Here is a 13,944-nt window from a genome sequence, read left to right on the forward strand (position 1 = left end):
ACTAATGTTGTCCCCCTGTATAAGAAGGGTAGTAGGGATACTCCAGGTAACGACAGACCAGTGAGCCTGATGTCAGTGGTGAGAAAGTTGCTGGAGAAAGTACTGAGGGATAAAATCTATTCCTATTTGGAAAAGAATGGGCTTATCAGTGATATGCAACATGGTTTTGTGCGGGGGAGATTGTGCCTTACCAACTTAATGGAGTTCTTTGAGGAAGTGACCAAGTTGATAGATGAAGGAAGGGCTGTAGATGTCATATACATGGACTTTAGTGAGGCATTTGATAAGGTTCCCCAAGGTAAACTAATGGAGAAAATGAAGTCACATGGTGTGCAGGGTGTTCTAGCTAGGTGGATAAAGAACTGGTTGAGCAACAGGAGACAGAGAGTAGTAGTTGAAGGGAGTTTCTCTAAATGGAGAAAGGTGACCAGTGATGTTCCACAGCGATCATTGTTGAGGCCACTATTGTTTGTGATATACACAAATGATCTGGAAGAGGGCATTGTTGGTCTGATCAGTAAGTTTGCAGATTACACGAACATTGGTGGAGTAGCAGAAAACATAGAGGACTGTCACATAGGAGAAAATAGATAGACTGGAGAGTTGGGTGGAGAAGTGGCAGATGGAGTTCAATCCAGGCAAGTATGAGGTGATGCATTTTGGAAAGTCTAATTCTAGAGTGAACTACACTGTAAATGGAAGAGCCTTGGGAAAAGTTGATGAGCAGAGAGATCTGGGAGTTCAGGTCCATTGTACCCTGAAGGTGGCTGTACAGGTGGATAGAGTGGTCAGGAAGGCATATGTTATGCTTGCCTTCATCGGATGGGGTATTGAGTATAAGAGCTGGCAGGTCATGTTAAAATTTTATAAGACTTTGGTTCGGCCGCATTTAGAATATTGTGTACAGTTCTGGTTGCCACATTACCAAAAGGATGTGGACACTTTGGAGAGGGTGCAGAGAAGGTTTACAAGGATGTTGCCTGGTATGGAAGGTGCTAGATATGAAGAGAGATTGAGTAGGTTAGGATTGTTTTCATTAGAAAAAAAGGAAATTGAAGGGGACCTGATTGAGGTCTACAAAATCATGAAGGGTATAGACAGGGTGGATAGAGATAAACTTTTTCCCAGGGTGAGGGATTCAATAACAAGAGGTCATGCGTTCAAGGTGAGAGGTGAAAAGTTTAAGGGGGATACAAGCGGAAAGTACTTTACACAGAGGGTGGGAGGTGTCCGGAATGCGTTGCCAGCAGAGATAGTAGAGGCAGTCACGGTAGATTCATTTAAGATGCGTCTGGACAGATGCATGAGTAGGTGGGGAGCAGAGGGACACAGATGCTTAGGAATTGGGCAACAAATTTAGACAGTGGATTTGGATTGGCCCAGGTTTGGAGGGCTGAAGGGCCTGTTCATCGGCTGTAACCTTTCTTTGTTCTCTTTGTTCTAAAGCATGAAGTTTTAAAGTGGGTGTTGATTATAACGCGATTCCGGCCCCATTACTTTTAATGGTGCTGTTATTTTAATAACACAGGATTGCAAGAGAACGGACTACCACGTTATGGCAGAACTGACTGAAGTTACATGGTCAACATTACTGAAACTAGTGTTTAATTGCAGATTTATTAACTAGATTTAATTTCACTTCAATCTGTCTCAGTGAAATTTGAAATCATCTTAAATTGAGACCTTTGAATTACTGTATTAGTCCAGTACCAAACCTACTATCCTACAATATCTGACCAACTTCTTTTTCCACTCTCCAGTTTTCTTTCCATAAGACCATAATGTGTAGGAGCAGAAGTAGACCATTCAGCCCACTCAGGCTGTTCTGCCATTCACTGAAATCATGGTTGTTCTTATGATCCTCAACTGCACTTTCCTGCCTTATCCACATGACTCACCTTAATAATAAAAAATCTGTCTATCCCAGCCTTGAAGTAGAAAGAATTTCACAGGTTCATTGCCTCCATTGCTGTCTTAAATGTGTGAATAAGAATATAAGATGTAAGAACAGAAGTAGGCTATTCGGTCCATTGAGTTTGCTTTCCCATTCAATCCTTCATTGTTTGATTAACTGGGTTAAGGGTATTAATAATGTTTCTGAGGAAAGAGGGGATAACTTGTACAGAGAACTATGCCAGTACATGATGTGGAGGAGCCAGTGTTGGACTGGGGTGGACAAAGTATCCCCCGACTGGGAGGGAACATGCCTGTCTGGCAATTGTTGCGCAGTATCCATTCATCTGTTGTCGTAGCATCTGCTTGGTCTTGTCAATGTACCATGCCTTGGGGCAACTTTGCCTGCAGTGTATGAGACAGACAACGTTGGCCGAATCACATGAGTACCTGCCATGCAACAATCACCAGACAGGGGTGTTCCCTCCCAGTTAGGGTGACCATCCTCCAAGGCAACAATGCAAAGTGGCCTCAACCAGGACCTTGGGTTCATGTCACACTACAGGTGACCCCACTGCACTATATATACACACACATAGGTAGATGGACACACACAAACAGACAGACACACACACACACACAAGCAGACATATACACGCACTCTTACATACCCATGCAAATCCTCTCTCATACACACGCTCTCTCATACACACATTCACTCCCATACTCACACCCACGTGCACATCCTCTCACAGGCTTATACTCCGACACACCCGCACACACCCTTTACCAAGCATTCATAAACACACACACTCTCACATACACTCACATGCATGCACTCTCTCTCTCTCTCTCTCTCATGCATGTGTACACACATTTAAGTCAATGGGGGTGAATTTGTATTTGCAGAATTATATATGCAGGTACATTCTATTTTGCTCAAAAAAATGCACAATCTGCAGGAAGTCACCACTGACAGTTAATCCATGTAATATATTGGAAATTCCACTTTGGAAACAGAACCAGTTTGACTCAAGATTGGAAAACAGACAGACTCCAACCTCACAACTTTAATGCATTGTCTAAGCTGAAATGTCACCTTTTGTTATAAAACCTTAAGTTATCTCGAGAAGGTGACTTAAAAGAAGTTCTTGAATTTACATATTAATGAGCCGAAACCTGAAAACCCATTCTAAAAGATGAAAGAGTTAACAATAATCCAGATTTGTTCAATATATCATTTCAGTTGCATGACACTGTCATCTTTTGCTATAAATTCTGTACTGTATGGTTCTGCTCCATAACCACCTGATGAAGGAGCATCACTCCGAAAGCTAGTGCTTCCAAATAAACCTGTTGGACTGTAACCTGTTGTTGTGTGATTTTTAACTATGTCAGTACAAGAAGCTGGGCAATGCAGGTTAAAGTCTTGGATCAAGTGCCTGGAAGAATCTGCTGGATCTTACTGGAAAGCAAGAATCTCCAAAATCATTGTAACTTCAAATATTTACATCATGGGCAGAACTTCACTTGAAATCAGCTAAGTGTCAATTTTTACATATCTCTTTTGCCTGTAATGTGGGTGTATCTGTTTAATGCTATTTTACCTTTGAAGAGCCTTGCAATACACAAAGATGCAGTGCCAGTGCACATAGAGTGAAACGTTTAATCCACTCTCTCCATGTGTTTGCTATCATTTTCATCTTCATTTCGCGCTCCTTGTTTGGCTGATGATGAAAGGAAGCAGCAGTCGCACTTCACGGAGTGAGTCACAGACTCAGCTGCTCAGTCGTGGATACAGCCCCAAACCTTTAAGTTCCTTTCCTGGTTGTCCTCCTGGCTCAAAGGTAGAAGACAGAGGGTGGTGGTGGAGGGTTGTTTTTCAGACTGGAGCCCTGTAACCAGTGGAGTGCCACAAGGATTGGTGCTGGGTCCTCTACTTTTTGTCATTTACATAAATGATTTGGATGTCAGCATAAGAGGTACAGTTAGTAAGTTTGCAGATGACACCAAAATTGGAGGTGTAGTGGACAGCAAAGAAGGTTACCTCAGATTATAATGGGATCTTGATCAGATGGGCCCATGGGCTGAGAAGTGGCAGATAGAGTTTAATTTAGTTAAATGCAAGGTGCTGCATTTTGGGAAAGCAAATCTTAGCTTGAATTAAACATCTAATGGTAAGGTCCTTGGGAGTATTGCTGAACAAAGAGACCTTGCAGGTTCATGGAATCTCTATAGTGTGGAAACAGACCATTTGGTCCAACAAGCTCACACTGACCCTCTGAAGAGTAACCCACCCACATCCATTCCCCTGACTAATGCACCTAACCTACATATCCCTGAACACCGAGCAATTTAACATGGCCAATTCACCTAACCTGCACGTTTTTGGACTGTGGAAGGAAACTGGACCTCCCAGAGAAAACCCATGCAGACACAGGGAGAATGTGCAAACTTCATAAAGATAGTTGCCTAAGGCTGAAAGCAAACCTGGGTTCCTGGTGCTGTGAGGCAGCAGTGCTAACCACTGAACCACCATGCCACCCATTGAACTTGATCTTACCCCATGTTCTGATCCAAACTATTTTTTTTATTTAATTCAAAAATATATTTTATTCATAGAAACCTTTGGTACATGTTACTCTTCTCAGGGTCAGTGTGGACTTGTAGAGCCAAATGGCCTGTTCCCACATTGTAGGGATTCGATGTACAGTTGATGATACTCTTCAGATGTATACTGTCTACTTTCAGAGAACAAGTTGAATCGTTGATGGTCATAATTCTCTATATTTGGAAGCTACTGCTTCCTAATAAACCTGTTGGACTATAACCTGGTGTTGTGTGACTTTTAACTATGTCAGTAGAAGAAGCTTGGCAGTGCAGGTTAAAATTTGGATCGAGTGCCTGGAAGAATTTGCTGGATCTTACTGGCAAGCAAGAATCTCCAACATCATTGTAACTTCAAAGTATGTTATATCATGGGCAGAACTTTACTTGAAATCAACTAAGTGTCCATTTTTACCTACCTCTTTTGCCTTATAAGGTGGGCGTATCTGTTTAATGCTGGTGCCAACACAACATGTCCACGCCTTTGACTGATCATTGCTGACAACCATAAAGAACTGCCTTGCTATGTGTCTGCATTAAACACCAAGGAGGTCAGACTTGTCAGAGGGCAGGTTTGTGGGCAGTTGCTGCACATGGACCGTGCCCTGAGATGTTGGTGTCTGCAGTCCAAGTTGGGATACTTTATATTCACCTGAATTTTATAAAATAGATTCTTAGGTTGTGGATTTAATTATTCAGAATGCAATTAAGAGTCAACCACATTACCTTGTTATAGAATCTGTACAGTATGGAAACAAGCCCTTGGCCCAACAAGTCCACACTGACCCACCGAACAGTAACCCACCCAGGCCCATTCCTCTACCCTATACTTACCCCTGACTCATGCTTTTAACCTACACATCCATTAACACTATTGGCAATTTAGTATGGCCCATTCACCTAATTTGCAAATAGAGTCATAGAGATGTACAGCATGGAAACAGACCATTCGGTCCAACCCTTCCATGCCGACCAGATATCCCAACCCAATCTAGTCCCACCTGCCAGCACCTGGCCCATATCCCTCCAAACCCTTCCTATTCATATGCCCATCCAAATGCTTCTTAAATGTGGCAATTGTACCAGCCTCCACCACATCCTCTGGCAGCTCATTCCATACACGTACCACCCTCTGCATGAAAAAGTTGCCCCTTAGGTCTCTTTTATATCTTTCCCCTCTCACCCTAAACCTATGCCCTCTGGTTCTGGACTCCCCAATCCCAGGGAAAAGACTTTGTCTATTTACCCTATCCATGCCCCTCATAATTTTGTAAACCTCTATAAGGTCACCCCTCAGCCTCTGACACTCCAGGAAAAACAGCCCCAGCCTGTTCAGCCTCTCCCTGTAGCTCAGATCCTCCAACCCTGGCAACATCCTTGTAAATCTTTTCTGAACCCTTTCAAGTTACACAACATCTTTCCGATAGGAAGGAGACCAGAATTGCACGCAATATTCCAATAGTGGCCTAACCAATGTCCTGTACAACTGCAACATGACCTCCCAACTCCTGGATGCCTTGTCAGGAGTGTGTGCTAGGCTTTCAGAAGGAATGGGAGGATGAAGTGAGGACAGACAGAGCAGCATCAGCTGCTATACAAGATGAACACTTAGGGCGGCATGGTGACGCAGCACCAGGGAGCCAGGTCTAATTCCATCCTTGGGTCACTTTCTGTGTAGAGTTTGAACATTCTCCCCTTGTCTGCGTGGGTTTCCTCCCATATGCAAAGGTGTGCAGATGGATTAACCATCTGTCCTCTACAGCTAACCAAATAGTGATATGACCTCCCAACTCCTGTACTCAATACTCTGACCAATAAAGGAAAGCATACCAAACGCCTTCTTCACTATCCTATCTACCTGCGACTCCACTTTCAAAAAGCTATGAACCTGCACTCCAAGGTCTCTTTGTTCAGCAAACTCCCTAGGACCTTACCATTAAGTGTATAAGTCCTGCTAAGATTTGCTTTCCCAAAATGCAGCACCTCACATTTATCTAAATTAAACTCCATCTGCCACTTCTCAGTCCCTTGGCCCATCTGGTCCAGATCCTGTTGTAATCTGAGGTAACCCTCTTCGCTGTCCACTACACCTCCCATTTTGGTGCCATCTGCAGACTTACTAACTTGCTAACTATTGCACAACTGTGCCACTACATGTGGCCTAGGCAAGGTAAGAGTGACAGATTTCCTTTCCTGAAAGTCATTGGTGAATGAGTAGGATTTTTAAGACACTGGTTACATGATCACTATTTGGTTAGCTGTTTAATCCAGTGTGTTCCTGAATTCTAAGTTCACTACTGGCCATTATGAGATTCAAACCCATGTCCCCAAAACAGTAGCCTCAGATATTCGATTACTAATCTAGTAACATTTCCACTTTGCTACATCTCCCCATAGCGCGTAAGACTGTGGTTTAGCATGTCTTCAACAGCTGGCAACGCTTCCTCAGTCCTGCTCTGAAATGTCATTCTGGTTGTATGCTCAAGAAATGAAAGACAGCTTGTGTCCTCTCCCCTCCCTCCCTCGTACAGTGCTATTGCAACACTAAAGCAACATTTTTCAGGACTAGAAATCTCAAATCATAGCTTGGCAACAGAGATAACGAGAGGGGAGTACTCTTTACATTTCTGTACGTGTAGGGAATAAAATACAGTAGTTACTTGTTTGTATCTATGTCCTGCATCCTTGTACATAAGGTTTTAAAAATGCTACAACAATTTAAGTGACATTAGAGAGTATAAAACTTTTACACAATTTTGTAGCCTTTTGGAAACAAAGACACTTAGATGAACAAAGAAGAACACAGTCTATCTGGTACATTCCACAGTTTGAAAAATGCCATACAAAACCCTTGCATTAATATGTTACAATTTCAAGAATAATCTGTTTGGCAGCAACTTTACTGGTGGATGGTCTACAAATACTGCCAATGGGAGAAAGTGAGGACTGCAGAGGCTGGAGATCAGAGGCGAGAGTGTGGTGCTACAAAAGCACAGCAGGTAGGCAGCATCTGAGGGGCAGGAGAAGTGACGTTTTGGACATAAGCCCTTCATCAGGAGTGAGGCTTGTGGGTCAGGGGGCTGAGGGATCTATGAGAGGGGGGTGGGCTGAGGGGAAGGTAGCTGAGAATGCAATAGGTAGATGAAGTGGGAGAGAAGGTGATAGATCGGAGAGGAGGGTGGAATGGATAGAGGGGAAAGACGATGGACAGGTCAAGATGGCGGTGCCAAGTTGGAGGTTTGGATTGGGATAAGGTGGGGGGAGGGGAAAATGAGGAAACTGGCGAAATCCACATTAATCCTGTGTGTTTGCAGGATCCCAAGGCATCAGATGGTTAGGGTTTGGTGATGGAGGAGGCTCAGGACCAGCATGTCCTTGGTGGAGTGGGAGGGGGTGTTGAAGTCTTCAACCACGGGGAGGTGGGGGTTGGTTGGTATGAGTGTCCCAGAGATGTTCTCTGAAACGTACTGCAAGTTGGCGATCTGTCTCCCCGATGTACAGGAGACCACATCAGGTGCAACGGATACAGTGGATGACATTTTGGAAGCAAATTTCTGTCAGATGTTAAAGGATCCTTTGGGGCCTTGGATTGAGATGAGGGGGGAGGTGTGGGTGCAGGTTTTGCAATTCTTATGGTGGCAGGGGAAGGTGCCGGGAGTGGGGTGTGGGCTGGTGGTGGGTCTTGTTCTGACAAGGGAGTCACAGAGGAAATGGTCTCTCCGAAACGCTGATGGAGGTGGTGAGGGAAATATATCCCTAGTAATGGGATCTGTTTGTAGGTGGCGGAAGTGAGGGAGGATGATGTGATGCAAACCAGAGGGGGTCAGTCCTTGTTGCATTGGGAGGGCTGGGGTTCAAGAGCAGAGGTGTGCGAAGTGGAGGAGGTGCACAGGAGGGCATTGACGACCATGCGGAAGAGGAAATTGCCATCTTTGAAGAAGGAAGGCATCTAGGATTTTCTATGGTGGAATTGGTCATCCTGGGACTGATGTGGCAGATGAGGGGGAGTTGGGGATAAAGGATGGCATTTTTACAGGAGGCAGGTTGGGAGGAGGTGTAGGTAGTCCAGGTAGCTGTGAGAGTTGCTAGGTTAGAAGTAGATGTCCGTGGTTAGTCAATCGCCGATGAACTAGAATCTCTGGCTTAGTATTCCATTATACAACAAATTTTGTGAATAAATGCCAGAGGAAATCTTGGCAAAGTTTTAGCAAAGCTTGCTTGTGAATTTTATGTTTTGCAAAACTTTCTTTACAGTAGATGTTGCATTAAGTTGATCCTGACTTGTTTTCAAATAATTTCAAGGACATGTATTATGCAACCTTCTCTTATTTGTGTTCAGTACTGAGGGAGAAATAGTAACCAACTGAACTATTTCTGAAGGTAGAGGGCTTTACACTAGTATCTATCCTTGACTTCCAGTTTCAATATCAGTTGGGATCTTCCATTTTATTAACATCTATTATTTGGACACAATAAAGAAAAATATTTCCAGAATATAAAGTCTGAGAAATATTTACTTGTAAGTTAGCAAAAGGAGAAATGATTTAGTGACCCTTTTAGATGCCAATGATTTGCTGTATGCCTTCCAGAAAACCAAAGGTAAGACTCTCAAGTCTTTGTCAATTGCACTAGTAATGAAATTTAAAAATGGTATTATCTGTTGTGAGTTATTTTTCTTCAGGATCTTTGAGTTTACTTGCCCTTTTTATCACCTCTACTAATTATGTCCCTATAAATGCTGAACATAAACTGGAAACTTACTACGTGGAAAACAACTTGGCACTTAATTCAATGCCATGTTAGTATCAATTATCGTTGAATCAAATTATTGCTTTGAATTGGACATGCCATCAAATTAGAATACAATTTAATACTGTTCAACAAATAATGTGGTTGCAGAAAAAAATGACTTTCAGCGTCTTTACTGAGCATTTAGCCAAATATAGGTTAATAACCACACAAGAATAACTTAGCTAATAGAAGCTCAGCATGACAGCATAGGCATTGCAACAACTCCAAGTATTGAACTAAAGTGTACAACTTAATATAAGGGACTGTTTGATGGATTCTATTTTTTATTTCAATTGTAATGTTTCAAATAAACTGATGGCAAGACATTTACAGGTTAAACATTATGCAAAATAACTTTGCAGGCTGTCTAATCTAACAAAAGTTGATACATAAAACTTGAAAGGGTTCAGAAAAGACTTACAAGGATGTTGCCAGGGTTGGAGGATTTGAGCTATAGGGAGAGGCTGAACAGGCTGGAATGTTTTCCCTGGAGTGTCGGAGGCTGAGGGGTGACCTTCTAGAGGTTTATAAAATCAGAAGGGGCATGGATAGGGTAAAGAGACAAGATCTTTTCACTGGGGTGGGGGAGTCCAGAACTAGAGAGCACAGGTTTAGGGTGAGGGGGAAAATTTAACAGGGACCTAAGGGGCAATGTTTTTAAATAAGTGTTGTGAGTGTATGGAATGAGCTGCCAGAAGAAGTGGTTGAGGCTGGTACAATTATAGCATTTAAAAGACTTCTGGATGGGTATATAAATAGGAAGAGTTTAGAGGGATATGGACCAAGTGGTGGCAAATGGGACTAGATTAGGTTAGGATATCTGATCGGCATGGATGAGTTGGATCAAAGGGTTTGTTTCCGTGCTGTACGTCTCTATGACTATGACAATGTCGAATTTATTAGATTAGATTAGATTAGATTGCCGACAGTGTGGAAACAGGCCTTTCGGCCCAACAAGTCCACACTGACCCTCCGAAGAGCAACCCACCCAGACCCATTCCCCTACATTTACCCCTTCACCTAACACTAGGGGCAATTTAGCATGGCCAATTCACCTAACCCAGACATTTTTGGATTGTGGGAGGAAACCAGAGCACTCGGAGGAAACCCAAGCAGACAGGGGGAGAATGTGCAAACTCCACACAGACTGTTGCCTGAGGCAGGAATTGAACCCGGGTCTCTGGTTGTGAGGCAGCATCTAGAAATAAAATGAAAATCTAAGATAAAAGAGGAGTTCTTTTCTTCTAGTGTTTGACCAATGCAAATTCCCAGAGTTTGGAAAATAGGTGAACGCCACACAAGGGGTGATTTTCTGAATGTGCACATTGACAAAGCAGCCTACTGGTGACATCCATATAACAGAGTCATAGAATCGTACAGCAGAGAAAAACACCTTTGGTCCAACATGTGCATGCTGACCAGATATCCTATTCCCATTTGTCAGCATTTGGCCCATATCCCTCTAAACTCATCCTACTCATATCCTCATCCAGATGTCTTTCAAATGTTGTGATTGTACTAGCCTCCACCACTTCCTTTGGCAGCTCATTCCACACATGCACTCCCTTCTGCATGAGAAATTTGTCCCTTAGGTCCCTTTTATATCTTTCCACTCTCACTTTTAACCTATGCCCTCTAGTTTTGGACTATCCTACCCTGGGAAAAAGACCTTGTCTATTTACTCTATCTATGCCCATTATAATTTTATAATCCTCCATAAGATCACCCCTCAACCTCTGACACTCCAGGACAAATAGCCCCAGCCTCTCCCTCTCGCTCAAACTCTCTAACTCCGGCAGCATCCTTGCAAATCTTTTCTGCTGCCTTTCAAGTTTCACATCGTTCCTATAGCAGGGAAACGAGAATTGTAATCTGATACAAAATTGGTATCCTGCATTGGAAAACAAAATGCATGTGATACCTCACAAAAGTTTGTATTTGTATAGGTACACACAAAATCTCAAGTATAACTCCAGGGACATTGTTGATATTTTACAAATTCCTAAATGCCTTTAACAAAACCTACAGCCTCACAGACCCATACCTCTTTGGACTTTACCTCCTTTTGTCAGACCAACTCCATGGTTGCACTACCAAACACTTCGAGATGATTCATTAATTTATGATACAAAGTTGCATAAGGCCTCATTCCTGATGAAGGGCTTTTGCCCAAAACATCAATTCTCCCGCTTTTCGGATGCTGCCTGACCTGTAGTGCTTCTCCAGCACCATACTCTCAACTCTGAGATCTCCAGCATCTGCAGTCCTCACTTTCTCCATTTTACTAAGACTGCAAATCCAACATGTTTTGAGAAGATTTGTAGCTCAGGTTGAGGTTCTGGATGTAGATATACTCGCTGAGCTGGAAGGTTCGTTTTCAGACATTTTGTCACCATACTCGGTAACATCATCAGTGTTTGGCTTGTCCTAGGATGGATGTGTTGTCCCATTCGAAGTGGTGTCCTTCCTCATTTATATGTAAGGATACTAGTGATAGTGTAGCTATCATCTGTGAAGATACTGATACAGATACAAAAAAGAACAGGAAATGACATCACCACAGGACATGACATCACTCACCAAAGAACCCTCAACACATAAATAGAAAGTGGGCCATGCCACCAGTGCTTCATTTGGAGGTTTGCTGATGAAACGTCCAAAAATAAACCATACAGCTCAGCAAGCAAATCAAATTTATTTAGAGGAACTATTTCACTGAATCAAGGAAATAGTTAACACCAAAAAAGATTGTGAGAAAAAAAAGAGATGCAGGCTGGACAAAAAAAGACAAATTACTTTAAGTTTATGCAAGTGTGAGGTAATGCATTGAGGCTAGAGGATAAAGAAAGCCACACCTCCTTGAAAAGTGAGAATTTAAATAGAGTAAAGGAGCAAAGGTATATTCATAAGTCACTGATAATAGGAATACACGTTAACTAGATTATAAAAATGCTAACAAAACACTGATTAATTTCCAGATGAACAAAAATTAAAAAGCAAGGAAGCTGTATTAAATGTGCATGGAAATTTGGTTATGGAATGCTTTAGAGTCCAATGTGTAGTCAGGTGTTCATAGTTCAAAATGATAGTTCAAATTACTACCTAAATGGAATCAATTTAGGTAAAAGGGCAGTACAAAGAGATCTGGGTGTTCTTGTACACCAGTCAATGAAGGTAAGCATGCAGGTGCAGCAGTTAGTGAAGAAGGCTAATAGCATGCTGGCCTTCATAACAAGAGGGATTGAGTATTGAAGCAAAGAGGTTCTTCTGCAGCTGTACAGGGCCCTGGTGAGACCACACCTTGAGTACTGTGTGCAGTTCTGGCCTCCAAATTTGAGGAAAGACATTCTGGCTATTGATGGAGTGCAGCATAGGTTCACGAGGTCAATTCCTGGAATGACGGGACTACCTTACACTGAAAGACTGGAGCAACTGGGCTTGTATACCCTTGAGTTTAGAAGACTGAGAGGGGATCTGATTGAGACATATAAGATTATTAAAGGATTGGATACTCTGGAGGCAGGAAACATGTTTCTGCTGATTGGATGAGTGCCGAACCAGAGGACACAGCTTCAAAATATGGGGTAGACCATTTAAGACAGAGATGAGGAGAAACTTCTTCACCCAGAGAGTGGTGGCTGTGTGGAATGCTCTGCCCCAGAGGGCAGTGGAGGCCCAGTTTCTGGATTCATTTAAGAAAGAGTTGGATAGAGCTCTCAAGGATAGTGGAATCAAGGGTTATGGAGATAAGGCAGGAACAGGATACTGATTAAGGATGATCAGCCATGATCATATTGAATGGTGGTGCAGGCTTGAAGGGCAGAATGGCCTACTCCTGCACCTATTGTCTATTGATAGAGTAGTATTTGTGAGGGCTCATAAAGGTGGTGTTAAAATGGGGAGATGACAACTAATGGGAAAGACTAAATGGGTTGAGACACTTCTTCTATAAAAGACTTAGGAATGATCTAAACAAGGTATTTAAAATAATGAAGGTGTTTGATAGGCATAGAGAAAACATTTCCACCTGTGAGTGAGTTCAAATGCACGGGGCATAAATATGAGATAGTTACTAATAAATCCAACGCAGATTTCAAAAGAATTCTTTTTTCACCTAAGGAGGATAAAAAGAATAGAATGATATGCAAGTAGAGTTAGATAAGGTAGAGTAAGAGGAGGTTCAACTAGATCATGAACCCTGACACAGACCAATTGGCATAATTGCTTGTTTCTTTGCTTTAGATGCTATACAATTTAGGATTGAAAGGTGAAATCCATTCTCTCAGCCAAGGGCCCAACATAGAAGGTACGAGCAAGAGGAGACCACTTGGCCCTTTAAGCCTGCTCCACATTCATCACAACTTGGCTGATAGTCCAACTCAATAGCCTAACCCTGCTTTCTCTCCTTAACCTTTGATTCCCATTCACCCCAAGTGCTATATCTAGCTACCTCTTGAATACATTCAATGTATTGGAATCAACTACTTCCTGTGGTAATGAATTCTATGACTCTTTAGGTGAAGAAATGTTTCCTCATCCCTGTTCTAAATGTCTACCCTGAAACCTCAGACCGTGATCCCTGGCTCTGGACACACCTACCATTGGGAACATCCTTCCTGCATCTACACTGTCTAGTCCTGTTAGAATTTCATA

The 13,944-nt window shown here is 42.5% G+C and overlaps 1 protein-coding gene across 1 annotated transcript in view; it reads left to right on the forward strand.

Moving 5' to 3' along the window:
• Nucleotides 1-9,041: 9,041 nt before the first annotated feature.
• sdsl (serine dehydratase-like) overlaps nt 9,042-13,944 on the forward strand; it is a 44,146-nt gene continuing 39,243 nt past the window's right edge. The window contains exon 1 of the mRNA XM_060843696.1: nt 9,042-9,099. The gene's annotated coding sequence lies outside the window, so the exon portion shown is untranslated. The remainder of the gene's footprint in view (nt 9,100-13,944) is intronic.

This window comes from Hemiscyllium ocellatum, chromosome 24 (genome assembly GCF_020745735.1).
Source record: "Hemiscyllium ocellatum isolate sHemOce1 chromosome 24, sHemOce1.pat.X.cur, whole genome shotgun sequence".
NCBI lineage: Eukaryota > Metazoa > Chordata > Chondrichthyes > Orectolobiformes > Hemiscylliidae > Hemiscyllium > Hemiscyllium ocellatum.